Raw genomic sequence first — 27,900 nt, forward strand, 5'->3', positions numbered from 1 at the left:
ATCCTCATCAGTAGATGGTTATGTAGAGGAATAGTCAGATGACGTCTACGAAGTGTCAGTATCAGGCTGCTGCCTCGAATCCGAAGTGGTGGTCTAATGTAAAGTGGAACTTGATCAGTCGGAAGAGGCAGACGGTCAGGAAGGAGGATCCGATGATTACGTGGAGTCCGTGGAATCCAGTGGCAACGAAGAAGGTAGATCCGTAGACGCTATCGGCGATTGAGAATGGGGCTTCGTGGTATTCTATTGCTTGTAGGGCTGTGAAGTAGAATCCCAGGAGGATCGTTAGGGTTAGGGCGTGGATGGCGTGTTTTCGGTTTCCTTCTGTGATGCTGTGATGGGCTCACGTTACGGTAACGCCTGAGGCTAGTAGGATGGCTGTGTTTAGTAGGGGGACTTCTATCGGGTTGAGTGGTTTAATTCCTGTTGGGGGTCATTGGCCTCCTAGTTCTGGGGTTGGGGCCAGGCTCGAGTGGAAGAACGCTCAGAAGAACCCTAAGAAGAAGAATGCTTCGGATGTGATGAAAAGGATTATGCCGTATCGTAGGCCTTTTTGGACTGTGGGAGTGTGATGGCCTTGGAAGGTGCTTTCTCGTACAATGTCTCGTCATCATTGGAGTATTACTAGGAGTATTGAGATGAGGCCTAGGGTTAGTAGTATGGATGAGTTGTAGTGGAATCACATGATTAATCCTGAGGTTGTGAGTAGGGCGGCGGCTGCCCCGAAGATTGGTCAAGGGCTTGGGTCAACTATGTGGTATGAGTGTGCTTGGTGTGCCATTAGATGTTTTCTTGTAAGTATAGGCTTAGAAGGAGCACGAAGACGTAGGCCTGGATTATGGCTACTGCTACTTCTAGGATGGTTAGGAGTAGTAGGATGATTATTGTTAGGATGGATACTGCAGGAAGGGTGGGTATTAATGCAATGGAGGCTGTAGAGATGAGTTGGATGAGTAAGTGTCCTGCTGTAAGGTTGGCTGTAAGGCGGACTCCGAGGGCTAGGGGGCGGATTAGTAGGCTGGTTGTTTCGATCAGGATTAGTGCGGGGATTAGGGGTGTAGGGGTACCTTCGGGTAATAGGTGGGCTAAAGAGGCTGATGGTTGGTTTCGTAGGCCTGTTAGTAGTGTGGCGAGCCATAGTGGGAAGGCTAGGGCTATGTTCATAGATAGTTGGGTGGTTGGGGTGAATGTATATGGAAGGAGGCCTAGAAGGTTGATTGTAAGAAGTATGATTATTAGGGATGTAAATATTATGGCTCATTTGTGGCCATTTTTGTTGAGTGGGACTATTAGTTGTTTTGTGATTAGGTGAAGGAGTCATGTTTGGATAGTAGAAAGGCGGTTGTTGATTCATCGGTTGTTTGGGGACGGGAATAGTAGGGCTGGGAAGAGTAGGGATAGTAGGATTAAGGGGATGCCAAATAGATTGGGGCTGGAAAATTGGTCAAAGAAGCTTAGGTTCATGGTCAGGATCATGGTGTGGGTTTGGTAGTGAGGGAGGTCTTATTTGATGGGGGGTTGGTTGTGGTGAAGGCTAGTAGTTTTGGTTGGATGAGGAGTGCTAGGGTTAATCAGGTTATAATTATGATTGAAAATCATGGTGCGGGGTTAAGCTGTGGCATATCATTAAGGAGGGGGAAGTCCCTCTTTGGCTAGCTTAAAAGGCTAGTGCTGTTGCATAGCTTCTTAATGATTAGGATGATGATAGAAGGGACGATCAGGCCTCGAAATGTGGGAGTGGGGTTGATTCTACTACAATGGGTATGTAGCTGTGATTAGCCCCGCAAATTTCTGAGCATTGTCCGTAAAAAATCCCAGGCCGGGTGGTAATGAATGAAGTTTGGTTTAGTCGGCCTGGGATTGCGTCTGTTTTAACTCCGAGCGTTGGGACTGCTCAGGAGTGGAGTACGTCTCCTGCAGTAATGATCACGCGGATGGGGGATTCTATTGGGATAACTACGCGGTGGTCAACTTCTAGCAGTCGGAAGTGGCCGTTGGGTAAGTCTGGGGTGGGCACTATGTAGGAGTCGAATGATAGGTCTTTGAAGTCTGTGTATTCGTAGCTTCAGTATCATTGGTGGTCGATGGCTTTTAGGGTGAGGTCTGGTTCATCGATTTTGTCCATTATGTAGAGGATTTGTAGGGATGGGAGGGCGAGGAGTACCAGGACGATAGCAGGTAGGATTGTCCAGATCAGCTCTACTTCTTGGGCGTCTACAGCATTGGACGAGAGTTTTTCTGTTAGTATGTGGGCTAAAAGGTAGAGAACTAGGCTGCAGATAGCTAGGGCAACGATTAGGGCGTGGTCGTGGAATTCAACGAGTTCTTCTATGATGGGTGATGAGGCGTCTTGGAATCCTAGTTGGGAGTGGTTGGCCACATGAGATGTACAGGATTTTTACCTGTGATTTAGTCTTGACAAGGCTATGTAATTGGTTTACTAACGTCTCATAAGAAAGAAGCATGAGCGGTTAATGCAGTTGGCTTGAAACCAGCATGTGAGGGTTCGATTCCTTCCTTTCTTGTACTTGGACGAAGGCCGGTTCCTCGAAAGTATGGTATGGGGGAGGGCAGCCGTGGATTCATTCAACGTTTGTGGTAGTTAGTTCTGGTTGTAGGACTTTTCGTTTGGCCGAAAAGGCTTCTCAGATGATGAATATTAGTATGATTACGGCTACTATTGAGATTAGGGAGCCGATGGAGGAAATGGTGTTTCATAGTGTGTAGGCGTCGGGATAGTCCGAGTATCGTCGGGGTATTCCTGCTAGGCCTAGGAAGTGCTGGGGGAAGAACGTTAGGTTTACTCCTGTAAATATTACCCCGAAGTGGGCTTTTGCTCATGTTTGGTGTAGGGTAAACCCAGTGAGTAGTGGGAATCAGTGAGTAAATCCTGCTAGAATGGCAAAGACGGCGCCTATGGATAGGACGTAGTGGAAGTGGGCAACTACGTAGTACGTGTCGTGCAGGGCGATGTCTAGGGAAGAGTTTGCAAGAACGATTCCTGTTAATCCTCCAATGGTAAATAGGAAGATAAATCCTAGAGCTCATAGTATTGGGGGGGTCTCATTTGATTGTTCCTCCGTGCAGGGTGGCTAGTCAGCTAAATACTTTGATTCCGGTAGGGATGGCAATGATTATAGTGGCTGATGTAAAGTAGGCTCGGGTATCAACGTCTATTCCTACTGTAAACATGTGGTGAGCTCAGACGATGAATCCTAGGAAGCCGATGGATAGTATGGCTCAGACTATTCCCATGTAGCCGAAGGGCTCCTTTTTGCCTGAGTAGTACGTGACTACGTGTGAGATGATTCCGAACCCCGGTAGGATCAGAATATAGACTTCTGGGTGTCCGAAGAATCAGAATAGGTGTTGGTACAGGATTGGGTCTCCTCCTCCAGCGGGGTCGAAGAATGTGGTGTTTAGGTTTCGATCAGTTAGTAATATTGTAATACCGGCGGCGAGTACGGGGAGTGATAGAAGGAGTAGGATGGCGGTAATTAGTACGGATCAGACAAATAGTGTCCACTTCCACTACGTCCTATCCATAGGCGCCGTCTTTGCCATTCTAGCAGGATTTACTCACTGATTCCCACTACTCACTGGGTTTACCCTACACCAAACATGAGCAAAAGCCCACTTCGGGGTAATATTTACAGGAGTAAACCTAACGTTCTTCCCCCAGCACTTCCTAGGCCTAGCAGGAATACCCCGACGATACTCGGACTATCCCGACGCCTACACACTATGAAACACCATTTCCTCCTAGTCCTAGGACTTAGAGAAACTCCAGTACTAAAAATAGTAAACACAAGCAATAATTTCATATACTTCACTCTCACTCACCACTCAACTATCAGCTAACCACACCCCCGTCCACATAGCTTAACACAAAGCATGGCACTGAAGTTGCCAAGATGGCATAAAACATGCCTGCGGACAAAAGACTTAGTCCTAACCTTACGGTTGGTTTTTGCTAAATATATACATGCAAGTATCCGCGCCCCAGTGTAAACGCCCTCGACCACCTACCCCCATACAGGCCTTGAGGAGCGGGTATCAGGCACACCCAAGTAGTAGCCCAAGACGCCTCGCTAAGCCACGCCCCCACGGGTATTCAGCAGTAATTAACATTAAGCAATGAGTGCAAACTTGACTTAGTTATAGCAACAGCCTAACTTCAAGGGTTGGTAAATCTTGTGCCAGCCACCGCGGTCATACAAGAAACCCAAATCAACCGTCCTATTGACACGGCGTAAAGAGTGGTAAAATGCCTATCCTAGCTAACTAAGATCAAAATGCAACTGAGCTGTCATAAGCCCAAGATGCACCTAAACACACCATTAAGATGATCTTAGGAACTAACGACTGATTTAAACCCACGAAAGCCAGGGCCCAAACTGGGATTAGATACCCCACTATGCCTGGCCCTAAATCTTGATACTTACTTTACCGAAGTATCCGCCAGAGAACTACGAGCACAAACGCTTAAAACTCTAAGGACTTGGCGGTGCCCCAAACCCACCTAGAGGAGCCTGTTCTACAATCGATAATCCCCGATTAACCCAACCACCCCTTGCCAACACAGCCTACATACCGCCGTCGCCAGCCCACCTCGAATGAGAGCACAACAGTGGACACAATAGCACCCCGCTAATAAGACAGGTCAAGGTATAGCCTATGGAGTGGAAGAAATGGGCTACATTCCCTATTCATAGAGCACACGGAAAGAAGCGTGAAACCACTTCTGGAAGGCGGATTTAGCAGTAAAGTGGGACAATAGAGCCTACTTTAAGCCGGCCCTGGGGCACGTACATACCGCCCGTCACCCTCCTCAAAAGCCACATCCCACATAACTAATACCATAAATACGCTGAAGATGAGGTAAGTCGTAACAAGGTAAGTGTACCGGAAGGTGTACTTAGAATATCAAGACGTAGCTATAACACCAAAGCACTCAGCTTACACCTGAAAGATATCTACTAGACCGGATCGTCTTGAAGCCCCCCCTCTAGCTCAACCACACAAATAGTACACCAAAACTAAAGAATTTACTAAACTAATTAAACTAAAGCATTTTACAGTCTTAGTATAGGCGATAGAAAAGACACTTAGACGCGATAGAGACCCCAGTACCGTAAGGGAAAGATGAAATAGCAGTGAAACAATCAAAGCGACAGACAGCAAAGATCAACCCTTGTACCTTTTGCATCATGGTTTAGCGAGAACAACCAAGCAAAGTGAACTAAAGTTTGCCCCCCCGAAACCCAAGCGAGCTACTTTCAAGCAGTTAAAGAGAGCGAACCCGTCTCTGTTGCAAAAGAGTGGGATGACTTGTCAGTAGAGGTGAAAAGCCAACCGAGCTGGGTGATAGCTGGTTACCTGTGAAACGAATCTAAGTTCCCCCTTAATCCTCCCTACCGGACATCCTGAACCCTAATGAGATGATTAAGAGCTATTTAATGGAGGGACAGCTCCATTAAAAAAGGACACAACCTCGACTAGCGGATAATTCTTACTACTGATCCTACCGTGGGCCCTAAAGCAGCCATCAAAAAAGAGTGCGTCAAAGCTCCACCACCTAAAAATACCAAAATAAGATGATTCCCTTATCACAAACAGGTCAACCTATGAATATAGGAGAATTAATGCTAAAATAAGTAACTCAGGGCCACACCCCTCTAACGGCGCAAGCTTACATAGAAACATTATTAACAGACCTAGACAGATACAAAAACCCCTACAAGACCACGTATTAACTAACCCTGTTAACCCGACTCAGGAGCGCCTATAAGAGCGATTAAAATCTGTGAAAGGAACTCGGCAAATTAATAAGGCCCGACTGTTTACCAAAAACATAGCCTTCAGCAAATTAAACAAGTATTGAAGGTGATGCCTGCCCGGTGACTTAGGTTTAACGGCCGCGGTATCCTAACCGTGCAAAGGTAGCGCAATCAATTGTCCCATAAATCGAGACTTGTATGAATGGCTAAACGAGGTCTTAACTGTCTCTCACAGATAATCAGTGAAATTGATCTCCCCGTGCAAAAGCGGGGATGTGAACATAAGACGAGAAGACCCTGTGGAACTTAAAAATCAACGACCACCGCGAATCCTCAATCAACCCCACTGGGGCCACTACCATCGCAGAGCCTGGTCGATATTTTTCGGTTGGGGCGACCTTGGAGGAGAACAAATCCTCCAAAAACAAGACCATACCTCTTTACCTAGAGCTACCCCTCAAAGTGCTAACAGTGACCAGACCCAATATAATTGATTAATGGACCAAGCTACCCCAGGGATAACAGCGCAATCCCCCTCAAGAGCCCATATCGACAGGGGGGTTTACGACCTCGATGTTGGATCAGGACATCCTAATGGTGCAGCCGCTATTAAGGGTTCGTTTGTTCAACGATTAACAGTCCTACGTGATCTGAGTTCAGACCGGAGCAATCCAGGTCGGTTTCTATCTATGACACACTCTCCCCAGTACGAAAGGACCGGGAAAGTGGGGCCAATACCACAAGCACGCCCCCCCCCCCCCCTCTAAGCAGTGAAACCAACTAAACCGTGAAGAGGGCCTTCCCCCACCACTTTCAATCCTAGAAAAGGACCAGCTAGAGTGGCAGAGCCCGGCAAGTGCAGAAGGCTTAAGCCCTTTCCCCAGAGGTTCAAATCCTCTCCCTAGCTTCACCCATGATTCAAATAACAACACTAAGCTGCCTCGTTATATCCCTCCTGTACATCATCCCAATCCTGATTGCCGTAGCCTTCCTAACCCTAGTAGAACGGAAAATCCTAAGCTACATACAATCCCGCAAAGGCCCTAACGTTGTCGGGCCTTTTGGCCTACTTCAACCATTTGCGGACGGACTGAAACTATTTACCAAAGAGCCCATCCGACCCTCTACCTCTTCCCCACTTCTATTCATTCTGATACCAATACTAGCCCTTGTCCTAGCCCTCACCACTTGAGCACCACTACCACTCCCATTTCCCCTAGCAGATCTAAACCTCGGAGTTCTCTTCCTAATAGCCATGTCAAGCCTAGCCGTCTACTCAGTCCTATGATCAGGCTGAGCCTCGAACTCAAAATACGCACTAATCGGAGCCCTACGGGCAGTAGCACAGACCATTTCATACGAAGTGACACTGGCCATAATCCTGCTATCAATAATCATACTAAGCGGAAGCTACACACTCAGCTCCTTTGCCGTCGCACAGGAGCCTCTATACTTCATTTTCTCCTCATGACCCCTAGCAATAATATGATACGTATCCACCCTAGCAGAGACAAACCGAGCTCCTTTTGACCTCACAGAGGGTGAATCTGAGCTAGTCTCAGGGTTTAACGTTGAATACGCCGCAGGACCCTTCGCCTTATTCTTCCTAGCTGAATATGCGAACATTATGCTAATAAATACACTTACAGCCATCATATTCCTAAACCCAAGCGCCCTAGGGCCACCCACAGAACTATTCCCCGTCATCCTAGCCACAAAAGTCCTCCTACTATCTTCTGGTTTCTTATGGGTCCGAGCTTCATACCCACGATTCCGATATGACCAACTAATGCACCTACTATGAAAAAACTTCCTACCCCTCACACTAGCTCTGTGCCTCTGACACATCAGCATACCTATCTGCTATGCAGGCCTACCTCCTTACATAAGGAAATGTGCCTGAACTACAAAGGGTCACTATGATAAAGTGAACATAGAGGTATAACAGCCCTCTCATTTCCTGTTGACCTTAGAAAAGTAGGAATTGAACCCACACAAGAGAAATCAAAATTCTCCATACTTCCCTTATATTATTTTCTAGTAGAGTCAGCTAATCAAGCTATCGGGCCCATACCCCGAAAATGATGGTTTAACCCCCTCCTCTACTAATGAACCCTTACGCGACCCCAATCATAACCTTCAGCCTCATCTTGGGCACCACAATCACAATTTCCAGCAACCACTGAGTTCTGGCCTGGACAGGACTGGAGATCAACACACTAGCCATCATTCCCCTAATTGCCAAATCCCACCACCCACGAGCAGTAGAAGCCGCAACGAAATACTTCCTAACCCAAGCAGCTGCTTCCGCCCTGGTCCTATTCTCTAGCATAACCAATGCCTGAGTCACTGGCCAATGAGACATCACACAAATAAACCACCCAACCTCCTGTCTACTACCGACAGCAGCAATCGCTATTAAACTGGGCCTAGTGCCATTTCACTTCTGATTCCCAGAAGTACTACAAGGATCGCCACTAATAACAGCCCTGCTACTCTCGACCCTCATAAAATTCCCCCCACTAACCCTGCTCCTACTAACATCCAAATCCCTCGACCCAGCTCTACTCACCGCCATGGCCCTAGCCTCAACAGCACTAGGAGGCTGAATAGGACTGAACCAAACACAAACACGCAAAATCCTAGCCTTCTCGTCCATCTCCCACTTAGGCTGAATCGCCATCATCCTAGTTTACAGCCCCAAATTGGCCTTACTTACCTTCTACCTATACACAATCATAACATCAGCCGTATTCCTAGCCCTTAACAAAATCAAAGCCCTTAACCTATCCATGATCACAACCTCATGAACAAAAACCCCAGTGCTAAACGCCACCCTAATACTAGTACTTTTATCCCTGGCAGGCCTCCCCCCATTAACAGGCTTTATACCAAAGTGACTTATCATCCAAGAACTAACTAAACAGGAAATAACACCAGCAGCCATGGCAATTGCCATGCTATCACTGCTCAGCCTCTTCTTCTACCTACGCCTCGCATACCACTCAACAATTACCCTTCCCCCCAACTCCTCTAACCACATAAAACAATGATACACTAGCAAAGCCCCAAGCACACCTACTGCGGTCCTTGCCTCACTATCAATCCTCTTACTTCCCCTGTCCCCAATAATACATGCCATTGTCTAGAAACTTAGGATAACACCCCAAACCGAAGGCCTTCAAAGCCTTAAATAAGAGTTAAACCCTCTTAGTTTCTGCACATTAAGACTTACAGAATATTAACCTGTATCTTCTGAATGCAAGTCAGACGCTTTAATTAAGCTAAAGCCTCCCTAGACAGATGGGCTTCGATCCCACAAAACTCTAGTTAACAGCTAAATGCCTAAACCAATTGGCTTCTGCCTACAAAGACCCTGACGCACCCTAGTGCGCATCGATGAGCTTGCAACTCAACATGAATTTCACTACAGAGCCGATAAGAAGAGGAATTAAACCTCTGTAAAAAGGACTACAGCCTAACGCTTCAACACTCAGCCATCTTACCCGTCACCTTCATCAACCGATGACTATTTTCCACTAACCATAAGGATATTGGCACCCTGTACCTCATCTTCGGGGCATGAGCAGGAATAGTCGGCACCGCACTCAGCCTATTAATCCGCGCAGAACTAGGACAACCAGGAACTCTCCTAGGCGACGACCAAATTTACAATGAAATCGTTACCGCTCACGCCTTTGTAATAAGCTTCTTTATAGTCATACCCATCATGATCGGAGGATTCGGCAACTGATTAGTCCCCCTCATAATCGGTGCCCCCGACATAGCATTCCCGCGAATAAACAACATAAGCTTTTGACTCCTCCCCCCATCATTCCTCCTCCTACTAGCCTCATCCACTGTAGAAGCTGGCGCCGGCACAGGCTGAACTGTCTACCCTCCCCTAGCAGGTGACCTTGCCCACGCCGGAGCTTCAGTAGACCTGGCTATCTTCTCACTCCACTTAGCCGGTATCTCCTCCATCCTTGGGGCCATCAACTTTATCACCACAGCCATCAACATAAAACCCCCCGCACTCTCACAATACCAAACCCCACTATTTGTCTGATCCGTACTAATTACCGCCATCCTACTCCTTCTATCACTCCCCGTACTCGCCGCCGGTATTACAATATTACTAACTGATCGAAACCTAAACACCACATTCTTCGACCCCGCTGGAGGAGGAGACCCAATCCTGTACCAACACCTATTCTGATTCTTCGGACACCCAGAAGTCTATATTCTGATCCTACCGGGGTTCGGAATCATCTCACACGTAGTCACGTACTACTCAGGCAAAAAGGAGCCCTTCGGCTACATGGGAATAGTCTGAGCCATACTATCCATCGGCTTCCTAGGATTCATCGTCTGAGCTCACCACATGTTTACAGTAGGAATAGACGTTGATACCCGAGCCTACTTTACATCAGCCACTATAATCATTGCCATCCCTACCGGAATCAAAGTATTTAGCTGACTAGCCACCCTGCACGGAGGAACAATCAAATGAGACCCCCCCCAATACTATGAGCTCTAGGATTTATCTTCCTATTTACCATCGGAGGATTAACAGGAATCGTTCTTGCAAACTCTTCCCTAGACATCGCCCTGCACGACACGTACTACGTAGTTGCCCACTTCCACTACGTCCTATCCATAGGCGCCGTCTTTGCCATTCTAGCAGGATTTACTCACTGATTCCCACTACTCACTGGGTTTACCCTACACCAAACATGAGCAAAAGCCCACTTCGGGGTAATATTTACAGGAGTAAACCTAACGTTCTTCCCCCAGCACTTCCTAGGCCTAGCAGGAATACCCCGACGATACTCGGACTATCCCGACGCCTACACACTATGAAACACCATTTCCTCCTAGTCCTAGGACTTAGAGAAACTCCAGTACTAAAAATAGTAAACACAAGCAATAATTTCATATACTTCACTCTCACTCACCACTCAACTATCAGCTAACCACACCCCCGTCCACATAGCTTAACACAAAGCATGGCACTGAAGTTGCCAAGATGGCATAAAACATGCCTGCGGACAAAAGACTTAGTCCTAACCTTACGGTTGGTTTTTGCTAAATATATACATGCAAGTATCCGCGCCCCAGTGTAAACGCCCTCGACCACCTACCCCCATACAGGCCTTGAGGAGCGGGTATCAGGCACACCCAAGTAGTAGCCCAAGACGCCTCGCTAAGCCACGCCCCCACGGGTATTCAGCAGTAATTAACATTAAGCAATGAGTGCAAACTTGACTTAGTTATAGCAACAGCCTAACTTCAAGGGTTGGTAAATCTTGTGCCAGCCACCGCGGTCATACAAGAAACCCAAATCAACCGTCCTATTGACACGGCGTAAAGAGTGGTAAAATGCCTATCCTAGCTAACTAAGATCAAAATGCAACTAAGCTGTCATAAGCCCAAGATGCACCTAAACACACCATTAAGATGATCTTAGGAACTAACGACTGATTTAAACCCACGAAAGCCAGGGCCCAAACTGGGATTAGATACCCCACTATGCCTGGCCCTAAATCTTGATACTTACTTTACCGAAGTATCCGCCAGAGAACTACGAGCACAAACGCTTAAAACTCTAAGGACTTGGCGGTGCCCCAAACCCACCTAGAGGAGCCTGTTCTACAATCGATAATCCCCGATTAACCCAACCACCCCTTGCCAACACAGCCTACATACCGCCGTCGCCAGCCCACCTCGAATGAGAGCACAACAGTGGACACAATAGCACCCCGCTAATAAGACAGGTCAAGGTATAGCCTATGGAGTGGAAGAAATGGGCTACATTCCCTATTCATAGGGCACACGGAAAGAAGCGTGAAACCACTTCTGGAAGGCGGATTTAGCAGTAAAGTGGGACAATAGAGCCTACTTTAAGCCGGCCCTGGGGCACGTACATGGTTAAACATGCCTGTTAGTAGTGTGGCGAGCCATAGTGGGAAGGCTAGGGCTATGTTCATAGATAGTTGGGTGGTTGGGGTGAATGTATATGGAAGGAGGCCTAGAAGGTTGATTGTAAGAAGTATGATTATTAGGGATGTAAATATTATGGCTCATTTGTGGCCATTTTTGTTGAGTGGGACTATTAGTTGTTTTGTGATTAGGTGAAGGAGTCATGTTTGGATAGTAGAAAGGCGGTTGTTGATTCATCGGTTGTTTGGGGACGGGAATAGTAGGGCTGGGAAGAGTAGGGATAGTAGGATTAAGGGGATGCCAAATAGATTGGGGCTGGAAAATTGGTCAAAGAAGCTTAGGTTCATGGTCAGGATCATGGTGTGGGTTTGGTAGTGAGGGAGGTCTTATTTGATGGGGGGTTGGTTGTGGTGAAGGCTAGTAGTTTTGGTTGGATGAGGAGTGCTAGGGTTAATCAGGTTATAATTATGATTGAAAATCATGGTGCGGGGTTAAGCTGTGGCATATCATTAAGGAGGGGGAAGTCCCTCTTTGGCTAGCTTAAAAGGCTAGTGCTGTTGCATAGCTTCTTAATGATTAGGATGATGATAGAAGGGACGATCAGGCCTCGAAATGTGGGAGTGGGGTTGATTCTACTACAATGGGTATGTAGCTGTGATTAGCCCCGCAAATTTCTGAGCATTGTCCGTAAAAAATCCCAGGCCGGGTGGTAATGAATGAAGTTTGGTTTAGTCGGCCTGGGATTGCGTCTGTTTTAACTCCGAGCGTTGGGACTGCTCAGGAGTGGAGTACGTCTCCTGCAGTAATGATCATGCGGATGGGGGATTCTATTGGGATAACTACGCGGTGGTCAACTTCTAGCAGTCGGAAGTGGCCGTTGGGTAAGTCTGGGGTGGGCACTATGTAGGAGTCGAATGATAGGTCTTTGAAGTCTGTGTATTCGTAGCTTCAGTATCATTGGTGGCCGATGGCTTTTAGGGTGAGGTCTGGTTCGTCGATTTCGTCCATTATGTAGAGGATTTGTAGGGATGGGAGGGCGAGGAGTACCAGGACGATAGCAGGTAGGATTGTCCAGATCAGCTCTACTTCTTGGGCGTCTACAGCATTGGACGAGAGTTTTTCTGTTAGTATGTGGGCTAAAAGGTAGAGAACTAGGCTGCAGATAGCTAGGGCAACGATTAGGGCGTGGTCGTGGAATTCAACGAGTTCTTCTATGATGGGTGATGAGGCGTCTTGGAATCCTAGTTGGGAGTGGTTGGCCACATGAGATGTACAGGATTTTTACCTGTGATTTAGTCTTGACAAGGCTATGTAATTGGTTTACTAACGTCTCATAAGAAAGAAGCATGAGCGGTTAACCTCCTGGGAGACCCAGAAAACTTCACCCCAGCAAACCCACTAGTAACCCCACCACACATCAAGCCAGAATGATACTTCCTACTCGCCTACGCCATCCTACGTTCAATCCCAAATAAACTAGGAGGCGTATTAGCACTGGCCGCCTCCGTACTGATCCTATTCCTAATCCCATTCCTGCACAAATCAAAACAACGAGCAATAACATTCCGACCACTCTCCCAGCTCCTATTCTGAGTACTAGTCGCCGACCTCCTCGTCCTAACATGAGTAGGAAGCCAACCCGTCGAACACCCATTCATCATCATCGGCCAGCTCGCTTCAATCGCCTACTTCACTATCCTCCTATTTCTCCTCCCCGCCGCAAGCGCCCTAGAAAACAAAATACTCAACTGCTAAATACTCTAATAGTTTATAAAAACATTGGTCTTGTAAACCAAAGATTGAAGACTTACCACTTCTTAGAGTACCCCAAACTCAGAAAAAAAGGACTCAAACCTTTATCTCCAGCTCCCAAAGCTGGCATTTTCAATAAACTATTCTCTGACCCTAACCCCTAAACCGCCCGAATAGCACCCCGCGACATCCCCCGCACAAGCTCCAATACAACAAACAAAGTCAACAACAGCCCCCAACCCGCCACTAAAAACATCCCTGCCCCATGTGAATAAAACATGGAAACTCCACTAAAATCCGACCGAACAACAAACACCCCAACATTATTCACAGTAGAAACCCCGAACTTCCAAGCCCCCATAAACCCCCCAAACACCAACCCCCCAAAAACAATTGCCACAAACGCTACTGCACATCCAATCACCCGTCAATCCCCCCAAGCCCCAGGGAAAGGCTCCGCTGCTAAAGCTACTGAATAAACAAACACCACCAGCATACCCCCCAAATACACCATAAACAGCACTAAAGCCACGAACGAAACCCCAAGGCCCAGCAACCACCCGCACCCCGCCACAGACGCTAACACCAAACCAACAACCCCATAATACAGCGAAGGATTCGACGCCACACCCAAAACACCCACCGCAAAGCAAATCCCTAAAAAAAACATAAAATAAGTCATTATTCCTGCCCGGACACTACCCGAGGCCTGCGGCTCGAAAAGCCGCCATTGTTCTCAACTACAGGAACTAACCGCAAGCCCCCAATAATTCTACCCCATCTATGCCATTATGCTTAACCCCCCCCCCCCTCCCCCCCCGAGGCGGGGGTATTTGGTTATGCATATTCGTGCATAAATTTATATACCCCATATACATACATACTATAGTACCAGTAATATACATTATATACGGACTATCTTATAAGCAGGTGCTAAACCCATACATGTACACGGCCATTAAACCCTTAAACACACTCCTACCAAACCACCCGGCATGAATGTTCTAGGACCATACCCCACAACACCCAATACAACTCCACTCAAGCGCATAACAAGACCCCATTTTAATGAATGCTCACAGGACATGCTCCAACAACAACTCTCCACCACATATCTCATGCAGTTCGTATCAGACGGATTTATTAATCGTACTCCTCACGTGAAATCAGCAACCCGTTGCACATAATGTCCGGTATGACTAGCTTCAGGCCCATACGTTCCCCCTAAACCCCTCGCCCTCCTCACATTTTTGCGCCTCTGGTTCCTCGGTCAGGGCCATCCATTGGGTTCACTCACCCCTCCTTGCCCTTCAAAGTGGCATCTGTGAGTACTTTCACCTTCTCAATGCGTAATCGCGGCATGTTCCAGCTTTTTGGCGCCTCTGGTTCCTCTTATTTTTTCCGGGGTTACCTCACAGGTGGCTATTCCCAGTGATCTCGGGGGTCCCACAATCTAAGCCTGGACACACCTGCCTCACGGCCTATCCGATATTTCAAGGGTCCCTCGATGAGACGGTTGGCGTATATGGGGAATCATCCTGACACTGATGCACTTTGACCACATTCAGTTAATGTTACCTCCACCCTCCGGGTTAAATGGGGCTATTGGATGAATGCTCGTTGGACATAGCACAAAACAACAAATCATTAAGCGCAACCCCTGCGCTTCACAAACTAAACCAGTAAACTTTCGCTAACCACCATGTAGCATAAACCTTCATCGCCCAATCCCAGCAAACTACCTCTAAAACTCCATTAATCATCCCTTCCATGACATCATCGGAACGATGTATATATACACACAAACACATACAAAATAACTTAAACTTATTAGAGAAACTCCAGTACTAAAAATAGTAAACACAAGCAATAATTTCATATACTTCACTCTCACTCACCACTCAACTATCAGCTAACCACACCCCCGTCCACATAGCTTAACACAAAGCATGGCACTGAAGTTGCCAAGATGGCATAAAACATGCCTGCGGACAAAAGACTTAGTCCTAACCTTACGGTTGGTTTTTGCTAAATATATACATGCAAGTATCCGCGCCCCAGTGTAAACGCCCTCGACCACCTACCCCCATACAGGCCTTGAGGAGCGGGTATCAGGCACACCCAAGTAGTAGCCCAAGACGCCTCGCTAAGCCACGCCCCCACGGGTATTCAGCAGTAATTAACATTAAGCAATGAGTGCAAACTTGACTTAGTTATAGCAACAGCCTAACTTCAAGGGTTGGTAAATCTTGTGCCAGCCACCGCGGTCATACAAGAAACCCAAATCAACCGTCCTATTGACACGGCGTAAAGAGTGGTAAAATGCCTATCCTAGCTAACTAAGATCAAAATGCAACTGAGCTGTCATAAGCCCAAGATGCACCTAAACACACCATTAAGATGATCTTAGGAACTAACGACTGATTTAAACCCACGAAAGCCAGGGCCCAAACTGGGATTAGATACCCCACTATGCCTGGCCCTAAATCTTGATACTTACTTTACCGAAGTATCCGCCAGAGAACTACGAGCACAAACGCTTAAAACTCTAAGGACTTGGCGGTGCCCCAAACCCACCTAGAGGAGCCTGTTCTACAATCGATAATCCCCGATTAACCCAACCACCCCTTGCCAACACAGCCTACATACCGCCGTCGCCAGCCCACCTCGAATGAGAGCACAACAGTGGACACAATAGCACCCCGCTAATAAGACAGGTCAAGGTATAGCCTATGGAGTGGAAGAAATGGGCTACATTCCCTATTCATAGGGCACACGGAAAGAAGCGTGAAACCACTTCTGGAAGGCGGATTTAGCAGTAAAGTGGGACAATAGAGCCTACTTTAAGCCGGCCCTGGGGCACGTACATACCGCCCGTCACCCTCCTCAAAAGCCACATCCCACATAACTAATACCATAAATACGCTGAAGATGAGGTAAGTCGTAACAAGGTAAGTGTACCGGAAGGTGTACTTAGAATATCAAGACGTAGCTATAACACCAAAGCACTCAGCTTACACCTGAAAGATATCTACTAGACTGGATCGTCTTGAAGCCCCCCCTCTAGCTCAACCACACAAATAGTACACCAAAACTAAAGAATTTACTAAACTAATTAAACTAAAGCATTTTACAGTCTTAGTATAGGCGATAGAAAAGACACTTAGACGCGATAGAGACCCCAGTACCGTAAGGGAAAGATGAAATAGCAGTGAAACAATCAAAGCGACAGACAGCAAAGATCAACCCTTGTACCTTTTGCATCATGGTTTAGCGAGAACAACCAAGCAAAGTGAACTAAAGTTTGCCCCCCCGAAACCCAAGCGAGCTACTTTCAAGCAGTTAAAGAGAGCGAACCCGTCTCTGTTGCAAAAGAGTGGGATGACTTGTCAGTAGAGGTGAAAAGCCAACCGAGCTGGGTGATAGCTGGTTACCTGTGAAACGAATCTAAGTTCCCCCTTAATCCTCCCTACCGGACATCCTGAACCCTAATGAGATGATTAAGAGCTATTTAATGGAGGGACAGCTCCATTAAAAAAGGACACAACCTCGACTAGCGGATAATTCTTACTACTGATCCTACCGTGGGCCCTAAAGCAGCCATCAAAAAAGAGTGCGTCAAAGCTCCACCACCTAAAAATACCAAAATAAGATGATTCCCTTATCACAAACAGGTCAACCTATGAATATAGGAGAATTAATGCTAAAATAAGTAACTCAGGGCCACACCCCTCTAACGGCGCAAGCTTACATAGAAACATTATTAACAGACCTAGACAGATACAAAAACCCCTACAAGACCACGTATTAACTAACCCTGTTAACCCGACTCAGGAGCGCCTATAAGAGCGATTAAAATCTGTGAAAGGAACTCGGCAAATTAATAAGGCCCGACTGTTTACCAAAAACATAGCCTTCAGCAAATTAAACAAGTATTGAAGGTGATGCCTGCCCGGTGACTTAGGTTTAACGGCCGCGGTATCCTAACCGTGCAAAGGTAGCGCAATCAATTGTCCCATAAATCGAGACTTGTATGAATGGCTAAACGAGGTCTTAACTGTCTCTCACAGATAATCAGTGAAATTGATCTCCCCGTGCAAAAGCGGGGATGTGAACATAAGACGAGAAGACCCTGTGGAACTTAAAAATCAACGACCACCGCGAATCCTCAATCAACCCCACTGGGGCCACTACCATCGCAGAGCCTGGTCGATATTTTTCGGTTGGGGCGACCTTGGAGGAGAACAAATCCTCCAAAAACAAGACCATACCTCTTTACCTAGAGCTACCCCTCAAAGTGCTAACAGTGACCAGACCCAATATAATTGATTAATGGACCAAGCTACCCCAGGGATAACAGCGCAATCCCCCTCAAGAGCCCATATCGACAGGGGGGTTTACGACCTCGATGTTGGATCAGGACATCCTAATGGTGCAGCCGCTATTAAGGGTTCGTTTGTTCAACGATTAACAGTCCTACGTGATCTGAGTTCAGACCGGAGCAATCCAGGTCGGTTTCTATCTATGACACACTCTCCCCAGTACGAAAGGACCGGGAAAGTGGGGCCAATACCACAAGCACGCCCCCCCCCCCCCTCTAAGCAGTGAAACCAACTAAACCGTGAAGAGGGCCTTCCCCCACCACTTTCAATCCTAGAAAAGGACCAGCTAGAGTGGCAGAGCCCGGCAAGTGCAGAAGGCTTAAGCCCTTTCCCCAGAGGTTCAAATCCTCTCCCTAGCTTCACCCATGATTCAAATAACAACACTAAGCTGCCTCGTTATATCCCTCCTGTACATCATCCCAATCCTGATTGCCGTAGCCTTCCTAACCCTAGTAGAACGGAAAATCCTAAGCTACATACAATCCCGCAAAGGCCCTAACGTTGTCGGGCCTTTTGGCCTACTTCAACCATTTGCGGACGGACTGAAACTATTTACCAAAGAGCCCATCCGACCCTCTACCTCTTCCCCACTTCTATTCATTCTGATACCAATACTAGCCCTTGTCCTAGCCCTCACCACTTGAGCACCACTACCACTCCCATTTCCCCTAGCAGATCTAAACCTCGGAGTTCTCTTCCTAATAGCCATGTCAAGCCTAGCCGTCTACTCAGTCCTATGATCAGGCTGAGCCTCGAACTCAAAATACGCACTAATCGGAGCCCTACGGGCAGTAGCACAGACCATTTCATACGAAGTGACACTGGCCATAATCCTGCTATCAATAATCATACTAAGCGGAAGCTACACACTCAGCTCCTTTGCCGTCGCACAGGAGCCTCTATACTTCATTTTCTCCTCATGACCCCTAGCAATAATATGATACGTATCCACCCTAGCAGAGACAAACCGAGCTCCTTTTGACCTCACAGAGGGTGAATCTGAGCTAGTCTCAGGGTTTAACGTTGAATACGCCGCAGGACCCTTCGCCTTATTCTTCCTAGCTGAATATGCGAACATTATGCTAATAAATACACTTACAGCCATCATATTCCTAAACCCAAGCGCCCTAGGGCCACCCACAGAACTATTCCCCGTCATCCTAGCCACAAAAGTCCTCCTACTATCTTCTGGTTTCTTATGGGTCCGAGCTTCATACCCACGATTCCGATATGACCAACTAATGCACCTACTATGAAAAAACTTCCTACCCCTCACACTAGCTCTGTGCCTCTGACACATCAGCATACCTATCTGCTATGCAGGCCTACCTCCTTACATAAGGAAATGTGCCTGAACTACAAAGGGTCACTATGATAAAGTGAACATAGAGGTATAACAGCCCTCTCATTTCCTGTTGACCTTAGAAAAGTAGGAATTGAACCCACACAAGAGAAATCAAAATTCTCCATACTTCCCTTATATTATTTTCTAGTAGAGTCAGCTAATCAAGCTATCGGGCCCATACCCCGAAAATGATGGTTTAACCCCCTCCTCTACTAATGAACCCTTACGCGACCCCAATCATAACCTTCAGCCTCATCTTGGGCACCACAATCACAATTTCCAGCAACCACTGAGTTCTGGCCTGGACAGGACTGGAGATCAACACACTAGCCATCATTCCCCTAATTGCCAAATCCCACCACCCACGAGCAGTAGAAGCCGCAACGAAATACTTCCTAACCCAAGCAGCTGCTTCCGCCCTGGTCCTATTCTCTAGCATAACCAATGCCTGAGTCACTGGCCAATGAGACATCACACAAATAAACCACCCAACCTCCTGTCTACTACCGACAGCAGCAATCGCTATTAAACTGGGCCTAGTGCCATTTCACTTCTGATTCCCAGAAGTACTACAAGGATCGCCACTAATAACAGCCCTGCTACTCTCGACCCTCATAAAATTCCCCCCACTAACCCTGCTCCTACTAACATCCAAATCCCTCGACCCAGCTCTACTCACCGCCATGGCCCTAGCCTCAACAGCACTAGGAGGCTGAATAGGACTGAACCAAACACAAACACGCAAAATCCTAGCCTTCTCGTCCATCTCCCACTTAGGCTGAATCGCCATCATCCTAGTTTACAGCCCCAAATTGGCCTTACTTACCTTCTACCTATACTAGGATGGCCTCTAGCAGGATTTACTCACTGATTCCCACTACTCACTGGGTTTACCCTACACCAAACATGAGCAAAAGCCCACTTCGGGGTAATATTTACAGGAGTAAACCTAACGTTCTTCCCCCAGCACTTCCTAGGCCTAGCAGGAATACCCCGACGATACTCGGACTATCCCGACGCCTACACACTATGAAACACCATTTCCTCCATCGGCTCCCTAATCTCAATAGTAGCCGTAATCATACTAATATTCATCATCTGAGAAGCCTTTCCGGCCAAACGAAAAGTCCTACAACCAGAACTAACTACCACAAACGTTGAATGAATCCACGGCTGCCCTCCCCCATACCATACTTTCGAGGAACCGGCCTTCGTCCAAGTACAAGAAAGGAAGGAATCGAACCCTCACATGCTGGTTTCAAGCCAACTGCATTAACCGCTCATGCTTCTTTCTTATGAGACGTTAGTAAACCAATTACATAGCCTTGTCAAGACTAAATCACAGGTAAAAATCCTGTACATCTCATGTGGCCAACCACTCCCAACTAGGATTCCAAGACGCCTCATCACCCATCATAGAAGAACTCGTTGAATTCCACGACCACGCCCTAATCGTTGCCCTAGCTATCTGCAGCCTAGTTCTCTACCTTTTAGCCCACATACTAACAGAAAAACTCTCGTCCAATGCTGTAGACGCCCAAGAAGTAGAGCTGATCTGGACAATCCTACCTGCTATCGTCCTGGTACTCCTCGCCCTCCCATCCCTACAAATCCTCTACATAATGGACAAAATCGACGAACCAGACCTCACCCTAAAAGCCATCGACCACCAATGATACTGAAGCTACGAATACACAGACTTCAAAGACCTATCATTCGACTCCTACATAGTGCCCACCCCAGACTTACCCAACGGCCACTTCCGACTGCTAGAAGTTGACCACCGCGTAGTTATCCCAATAGAATCCCCCATCCGCGTGATCATTACTGCAGGAGACGTACTCCACTCCTGAGCAGTCCCAACGCTCGGAGTTAAAACAGACGCAATCCCAGGCCGACTAAACCAAACTTCATTCATTACCACCCGGCCTGGGATTTTTTACGGACAATGCTCAGAAATTTGCGGGGCTAATCACAGCTACATACCCATTGTAGTAGAATCAACCCCACTCCCACATTTCGAGGCCTGATCGTCCCTTCTATCATCATCCTAATCATTAAGAAGCTATGCAACAGCACTAGCCTTTTAAGCTAGCCAAAGAGGGACTTCCCCCTCCTTAATGATATGCCACAGCTTAACCCCGCACCATGATTTTCAATCATAATTATAACCTGATTAACCCTAGCACTCCTCATCCAACCAAAACTACTAGCCTTCACCACAACCAACCCCCCATCAAATAAGACCTCCCTCACTACCAAACCCACACCATGATCCTGACCATGAACCTAAGCTTCTTTGACCAATTTTCCAGCCCCAATCTATTCGGCATCCCCTTAATCCTACTATCCCTACTCTTCCCAGCCCTACTATTCCCGTCCCCAAACAACCGATGAATCAACAACCGCCTTTCTACTATCCAAACATGACTCCTTCACCTAATCACAAAACAACTAATAGTCCCACTCAACAAAAATGGCCACAAATGAGCCATAATATTTACATCCCTAATAATCATACTTCTTACAATCAACCTTCTAGGCCTCCTTCCATATACATTCACCCCAACCACCCAACTATCTATGAACATAGCCCTAGCCTTCCCACTATGGCTCGCCACACTACTAACAGGCCTACGAAACCAACCATCAGCCTCTTTAGCCCACCTATTACCCGAAGGTACCCCTACACCCCTAATCCCCGCACTAATCCTGATCGAAACAACCAGCCTACTAATCCGCCCCCTAGCCCTCGGAGTCCGCCTTACAGCCAACCTTACAGCAAGACACTTACTCATCCAACTCATCTCTACAGCCTCCATTGCATTAGTACCCACCCTTCCTGCAGTATCCATCCTAACAATAATCATCCTACTACTCCTAACCATCCTAGAAGTAGCAGTAGCCATAATCCAGGCCTACGTCTTCGTGCTCCTTCTAAGCCTATACTTACAAGAAAACATCTAATGGCACACCAAGCACACTCATACCACATAGTTGACCCAAGCCCTTGACCAATCTTCGGGGCAGCCGCCGCCCTACTCACAACCTCAGGATTAATCATGTGATTCCACTACAACTCATCCATACTACTAACCCTAGGCCTCATCTCAATACTCCTAGTAATACTCCAATGATGACGAGACATTGTACGAGAAAGCACCTTCCAAGGCCATCACACTCCCACAGTCCAAAAAGGCCTACGATACGGCATAATCCTTTTCATCACATCCGAAGCATTCTTCTTCTTAGGGTTCTTCTGAGCGTTCTTCCACTCGAGCCTGGCCCCAACCCCAGAACTAGGAGGCCAATGACCCCCAACAGGAATTAAACCACTCAACCCGATAGAAGTCCCCCTACTAAACACAGCCATCCTACTAGCCTCAGGCGTTACCGTAACGTGAGCCCATCACAGCATCACAGAAGGAAACCGAAAACACGCCATCCACGCCCTAACCCTAACGATCCTCCTGGGATTCTACTTCACAGCCCTACAAGCAATAGAATACCACGAAGCCCCATTCTCAATCGCCGATAACGTCTACGGATCTACCTTCTTCGTTGCCACTGGATTCCACGGACTCCACGTAATCATCGGATCCTCCTTCCTGACCGTCTGCCTCTTCCGACTGATCAAGTTCCACTTTACATCAGACCACCACTTCGGATTCGAGGCAGCAGCCTGATACTGACACTTCGTAGACGTCATCTGACTATTCCTCTACATAACCATCTACTGATGAGGATCTTGCTCTTCTAGTATATTAATTACAATTGACTTCCAATCTCTAGAATCTGGTATAAACCCAGAGGAGAGCAATGAACGCACTCATGTTCATATTCGCCCTATCATCCATCCTAAGCGCCGCCCTAACCGCATTAAACTTCTGACTCGCCCAAATAAACCCCGACTCAGAGAAACTCTCACCGTACGAATGTGGATTCGACCCACTTGGATCTGCTCGATTACCATTCTCAGTCCGATTCTTCCTCAGTAGCCATCCTGTTCGTCCTATTCGACCTAGAAATCGCCCTCCTACTCCCCCTGCCATGAGCCGTCCAACTCCAATCCCCCCTAATGACCCTCACCTGAACTGTAGTGATCCTCCTTCTCCTAACACTCGGACTGGCCTACGAGTGAATTCAAGGGGGCCTAGAATGAGCAGAATAACAGAAAGTTAGTCTAACCAAAAAGATAGCTGGTTTCGACCCAGCAGATTACAGCCAACCCTGTAACTTTTTTATGTCGCCCCTACATTTAAGCTTCTACTCAGCCTTCATTTTCAGCGGACTAGGACTAGCCTTCCACCGAACCCACCTAGTATCCGCCCTACTATGCCTTGAAAGCATAATATTATCGATATTCGTAGGCCTATCAATATGATCCATCGAAAACCAAGTCTCCTCATTCACCATGGTACCAATTCTCATGCTAACCTTCTCAGCGTGTGAGGCGGGCACAGGCCTGGCCATCCTAGTAGCCTCCACCCGCACACATGGCTCCGACCATCTACACAACCTAAACCTCCTGCAATGCTAAAAATCATCCTACCCACAATCATACTTCTTCCAACAGCCCTGCTGTCTCCACCAAAATTTCTATGGACTAACACCACCTTATACAGCCTCCTAATCGCTGCCCTAAGCCTACAGTGATTAATCCCAACCTACTACCCCTACAAATTTTTATCCAACTGAACAGGAATTGACCAAATCTCATCCCCCCTCCTAGTACTATCCTGCTGACTACTCCCACTCATAATCATAGCAAGCCAAAACCACCTGCAACAAGAACCCCTACAACGCAAACGAATCTTTATCTCAACCTTAGTCGCAGTCCAGCCATTCATCCTACTAGCCTTTTCCACCACAGAACTAGCACTATTTTACATCTCATTTGAAGCAACCCTCATTCCCACCCTAATCTTAATCACCCGATGGGGGAACCAACCAGAACGCCTAAGCGCTGGCATCTACCTGCTATTCTACACGCCAGTAAGCTCTCTACCCCTGCTAATCACAATCATACACCTATACGTGAAAATTGGCACCCTGCACCTGCCAACCCTACAACTAACCCACCCAACCCTATCCACCTCATGGACAGGAATACTATCAGGTCTAGCACTGCTCATAGCATTCATAGTAAAAGCCCCACTATACGGCCTACACCTCTGACTGCCAAAAGCCCACGTAGAAGCACCCATCGCAGGCTCAATACTCCTCGCCGCCCTACTACTAAAGCTAGGAGGATACGGAATTATACGAGTCACTCTATTTATGGGCCCACTGTCCAACCTCCTGCACTACCCCTTCCTAACCCTGGCCCTATGAGGCGCCCTAATGACTAGCTCAATCTGCCTACGACAGACAGACCTAAAATCACTAATCGCTTATTCATCCGTTAGCCACATAGGCCTAGTTATCGCCGCAGGAATAATCCAAACCCACTGATCATTCTCAGGGGCAATGATCCTAATAATTTCCCATGGACTAACTTCCTCCATACTATTCTGCCTAGCCAACACAAACTATGAACGTACGCACAGCCGAATTCTACTACTCACACGAGGCCTACAACCTCTCCTACCACTCATAGCTACCTGATGATTGCTGGCCAATCTAACAAACATAGCCTTACCCCCAACAACAAACCTCATAGCAGAGCTAACCATTATAATCACCTTATTCAACTGATCTGCCTTCACGATCATCCTAACAGGAATCGCAACCCTACTAACCGCCTCCTACACCTTATTCATACTACTAATGACCCAACGAGGCTCAATCCCCTCCCACATCACATCTATGCAAAACTCAACCACGCGAGAACACCTGCTCATAACACTCCACATTATCCCAATATTCCTCCTAATCCTCAAACCCGAACTGATCTCCGGAATCCCCTCATGCAAGTATAGTTTAAACCAAACATTAGACTGTGATTCTAAGAATAGAAGTTCAAACCTTCTTACCTGCTGAGGGGAGGGTTTAACCAACAAGAGCTGCTAACTCTTACATCTGAGCCTAAAACCTCAGCCCCCTTACTTTTAAAGGATAACAGCAATCCACTGGTCTTAGGAACCACCCATCTTGGTGCAAATCCAAGTAAAAGTAGTGAACCCCACACTACTAATCAACTCCCTCACACTACTCACGCTGACAATCCTCCTAACCCCAATCATCCTGCCATTTCTATTTAAAAACTTTAAAAACACCCCACAAGCCACCACCCGCGCTGTTAAAACCGCATTCCTAATTAGCCTAGCCCCTACAACCGCATTCATCTACTCGGGAGTAGAATCTGTCACCTGCCACTGGGAGTGAAAATTCATTATAAACTTTAAAATCCCCCTGAGCCTAAAAATAGACCAATACTCAATAACATTTCTTCCAATTGCCCTATTTGTAACATGATCAATCCTACAATTCGCCATATGATACATGGCCTCAGAGCCATACGTAACAAAATTTTTCACCTACCTACTGACATTCCTAGTCGCCATACTCCTCCTAACAACCGCAAACAACATATTCCTCCTATTCGTAGGCTGGGAAGGAGTACGAATCATGTCCTTCCTTCTCATCGGCTGATGACAAGGCCGAGCAGATGCCAACACCGCCGCCCTACAAGCCGTAATCTACAACCGAATCGGAGACATCGGACTGATCCTGAGCATAGCATGACTAGCTTCAACATTCAACACCTGAGAGATCCAACAAGCCGTACACCCCCACCAAACCCCAATCCTCCCCCTCATAGGATTAATCCTCGCAGCCGCAGGAAAATCCGCCCAATTTGGACTCCACCCATGACTGCCCGCAGCAATAGAAGGCCCCACCCCAGTATCAGCCCTACTGCACTCCAGTACCATAGTAGTAGCCGGAATCTTCCTGCTCATCCGCATGCACCCCCTGCTAGCCACCAACCAGACAGCCCTAACTGCCTGCCTATGCCTAGGTGCTCTATCAACCCTATTCGCTGCCACATGCGCCCTAACCCAAAATGACATCAAAAAAATCATTGCTTTCTCAACATCCAGCCAACTAGGACTAATAATAGTCACTATCGGACTAAACCTCCCACAACTAGCCTTCCTACACATCTCAACCCATGCCTTCTTTAAAGCCATACTATTCCTATGCTCAGGGTCTATCATCCACAACCTAAACGGAGAACAAGATATCCGAAAGATAGGAGGCCTACAGAAAATACTCCCAGTCACTACTTCCTGCCTAACCATCGGAAACCTGGCGCTGATAGGAACCCCATTCCTAGCCGGATTCTACTCAAAAGACCTCATCATCGAAAGCTTAAACACATCATACCTAAATACTTGAGCCCTACTCCTAACCCTTATAGACACAGCATTCACCGCAACCTACAGCATCCGCATAACCATCCTAGTCCAAGCTGGACAAACCCGAATCCCCCCAATAGTATCAATAAACGAAAACAACCCACTAATCACCGCCCCCCTAACCCGACTCGCCCTAGGCAGCATTACAGCAGGAATAATCATTACCTCTTTCATCACACCAACCAAAACCCCCCCAATAACCATACCCCTTAGCACCAAAACTGCTGCCATCCTCATAACAATCCTAGGAATCATCCTAGCCCTAGAACTATCGAACATAACACACACCCTCACTCACCCCAAACCAAACCCCCTCATAAACTTCTCCTCTGCATTAGGGTACTTCAACCCCCTAGTACACCGATTCTTCTCCAAAAACCTACTAGAAAAGGGACAAAACATTGCCCTACACTTGATCGACCTCTCCTGACTCAAAAAAATAGGGCCAGAGGGCCTTGCTGAACTACAAGTAGCCGCAAGCAAAGCTGCAACCTCAATACACACAGGGCTAATTAAGGCCTACCTAGGATCCTTCGCCCTCTCCATCCTGGTAATAATCCTAATAACACACAGACTCACTAATGGCCCCTAACATCCGCAAATCCCATCCCCTACTAAAAATAATCAACAACTCCCTAATCGACCTACCCGCCCCCTCCAACATCTCTGCCTGATGAAACTTCGGCTCCCTTCTAGCCATCTGCTTAGCCACACAAATCCTAACAGGCCTGCTACTAGCCATACACTACACCGCAGACACTTCACTCGCCTTCTCCTCAGTAGCTCACACATGCCGAGACGTCCAGTACGGATGGACATCCGCAACCTCCACGCCAACGGTGCTTCGCTCTTCTTTATCTGCATCTACTTACACATCGGACGAGGCCTCTACTACGGCTCCTACCTATACAAAGAAACCTGAAACACAGGAGTAATCCTCCTACTCACCCTAATAGCAACTGCCTTCGTAGGGTATGTCCTACCATGAGGACAAATGTCATTCTGAGGGGCCACCGTAATCACCAACCTATTCTCAGCCATCCCGTACATTGGGCAAACTCTAGTAGAATGAGCCTGAGGAGGATTCTCAGTAGACAATCCAACCTTAACCCGATTCTTCGCCATCCACTTCCTACTGCCCTTCCTAATTGCAGGAATCACCCTAGTCCACCTAACCTTCCTACACGAATCAGGCTCAAATAACCCACTAGGAATCGTATCAGACTGCGACAAAATCCCATTCCACCCATACTTCTCCATTAAAGACAGCTTAGGGCTTACCCTAATAATCACCCCTCTAATAGCACTAGCCCTATTTTCACCGAACCTCCTGGTTC

General features: G+C 47.2%; 1 long non-coding RNA gene across 1 annotated transcript; it reads right to left on the reverse strand.

Annotated features, from left to right (window-relative positions):
- Window positions 1–23,271, reverse strand: LOC308187314. The gene is made up of 2 exons (XR_013944602.1): window positions 22,349–23,271; window positions 1–645 (listed from the first exon to the last, which is right to left on the reverse strand). It is a non-coding gene; the product is annotated as an uncharacterized lncRNA (long non-coding RNA).
- Between the last annotated feature and the right edge of the window lie 4,629 nt (window positions 23,272–27,900).

The sequence above is a fragment of the Anser brachyrhynchus genome (genome assembly GCF_964034855.1).
Source record: "Anser brachyrhynchus genome assembly, contig: SCAFFOLD_54, whole genome shotgun sequence".
Classification (NCBI taxonomy): domain Eukaryota; kingdom Metazoa; phylum Chordata; class Aves; order Anseriformes; family Anatidae; genus Anser; species Anser brachyrhynchus.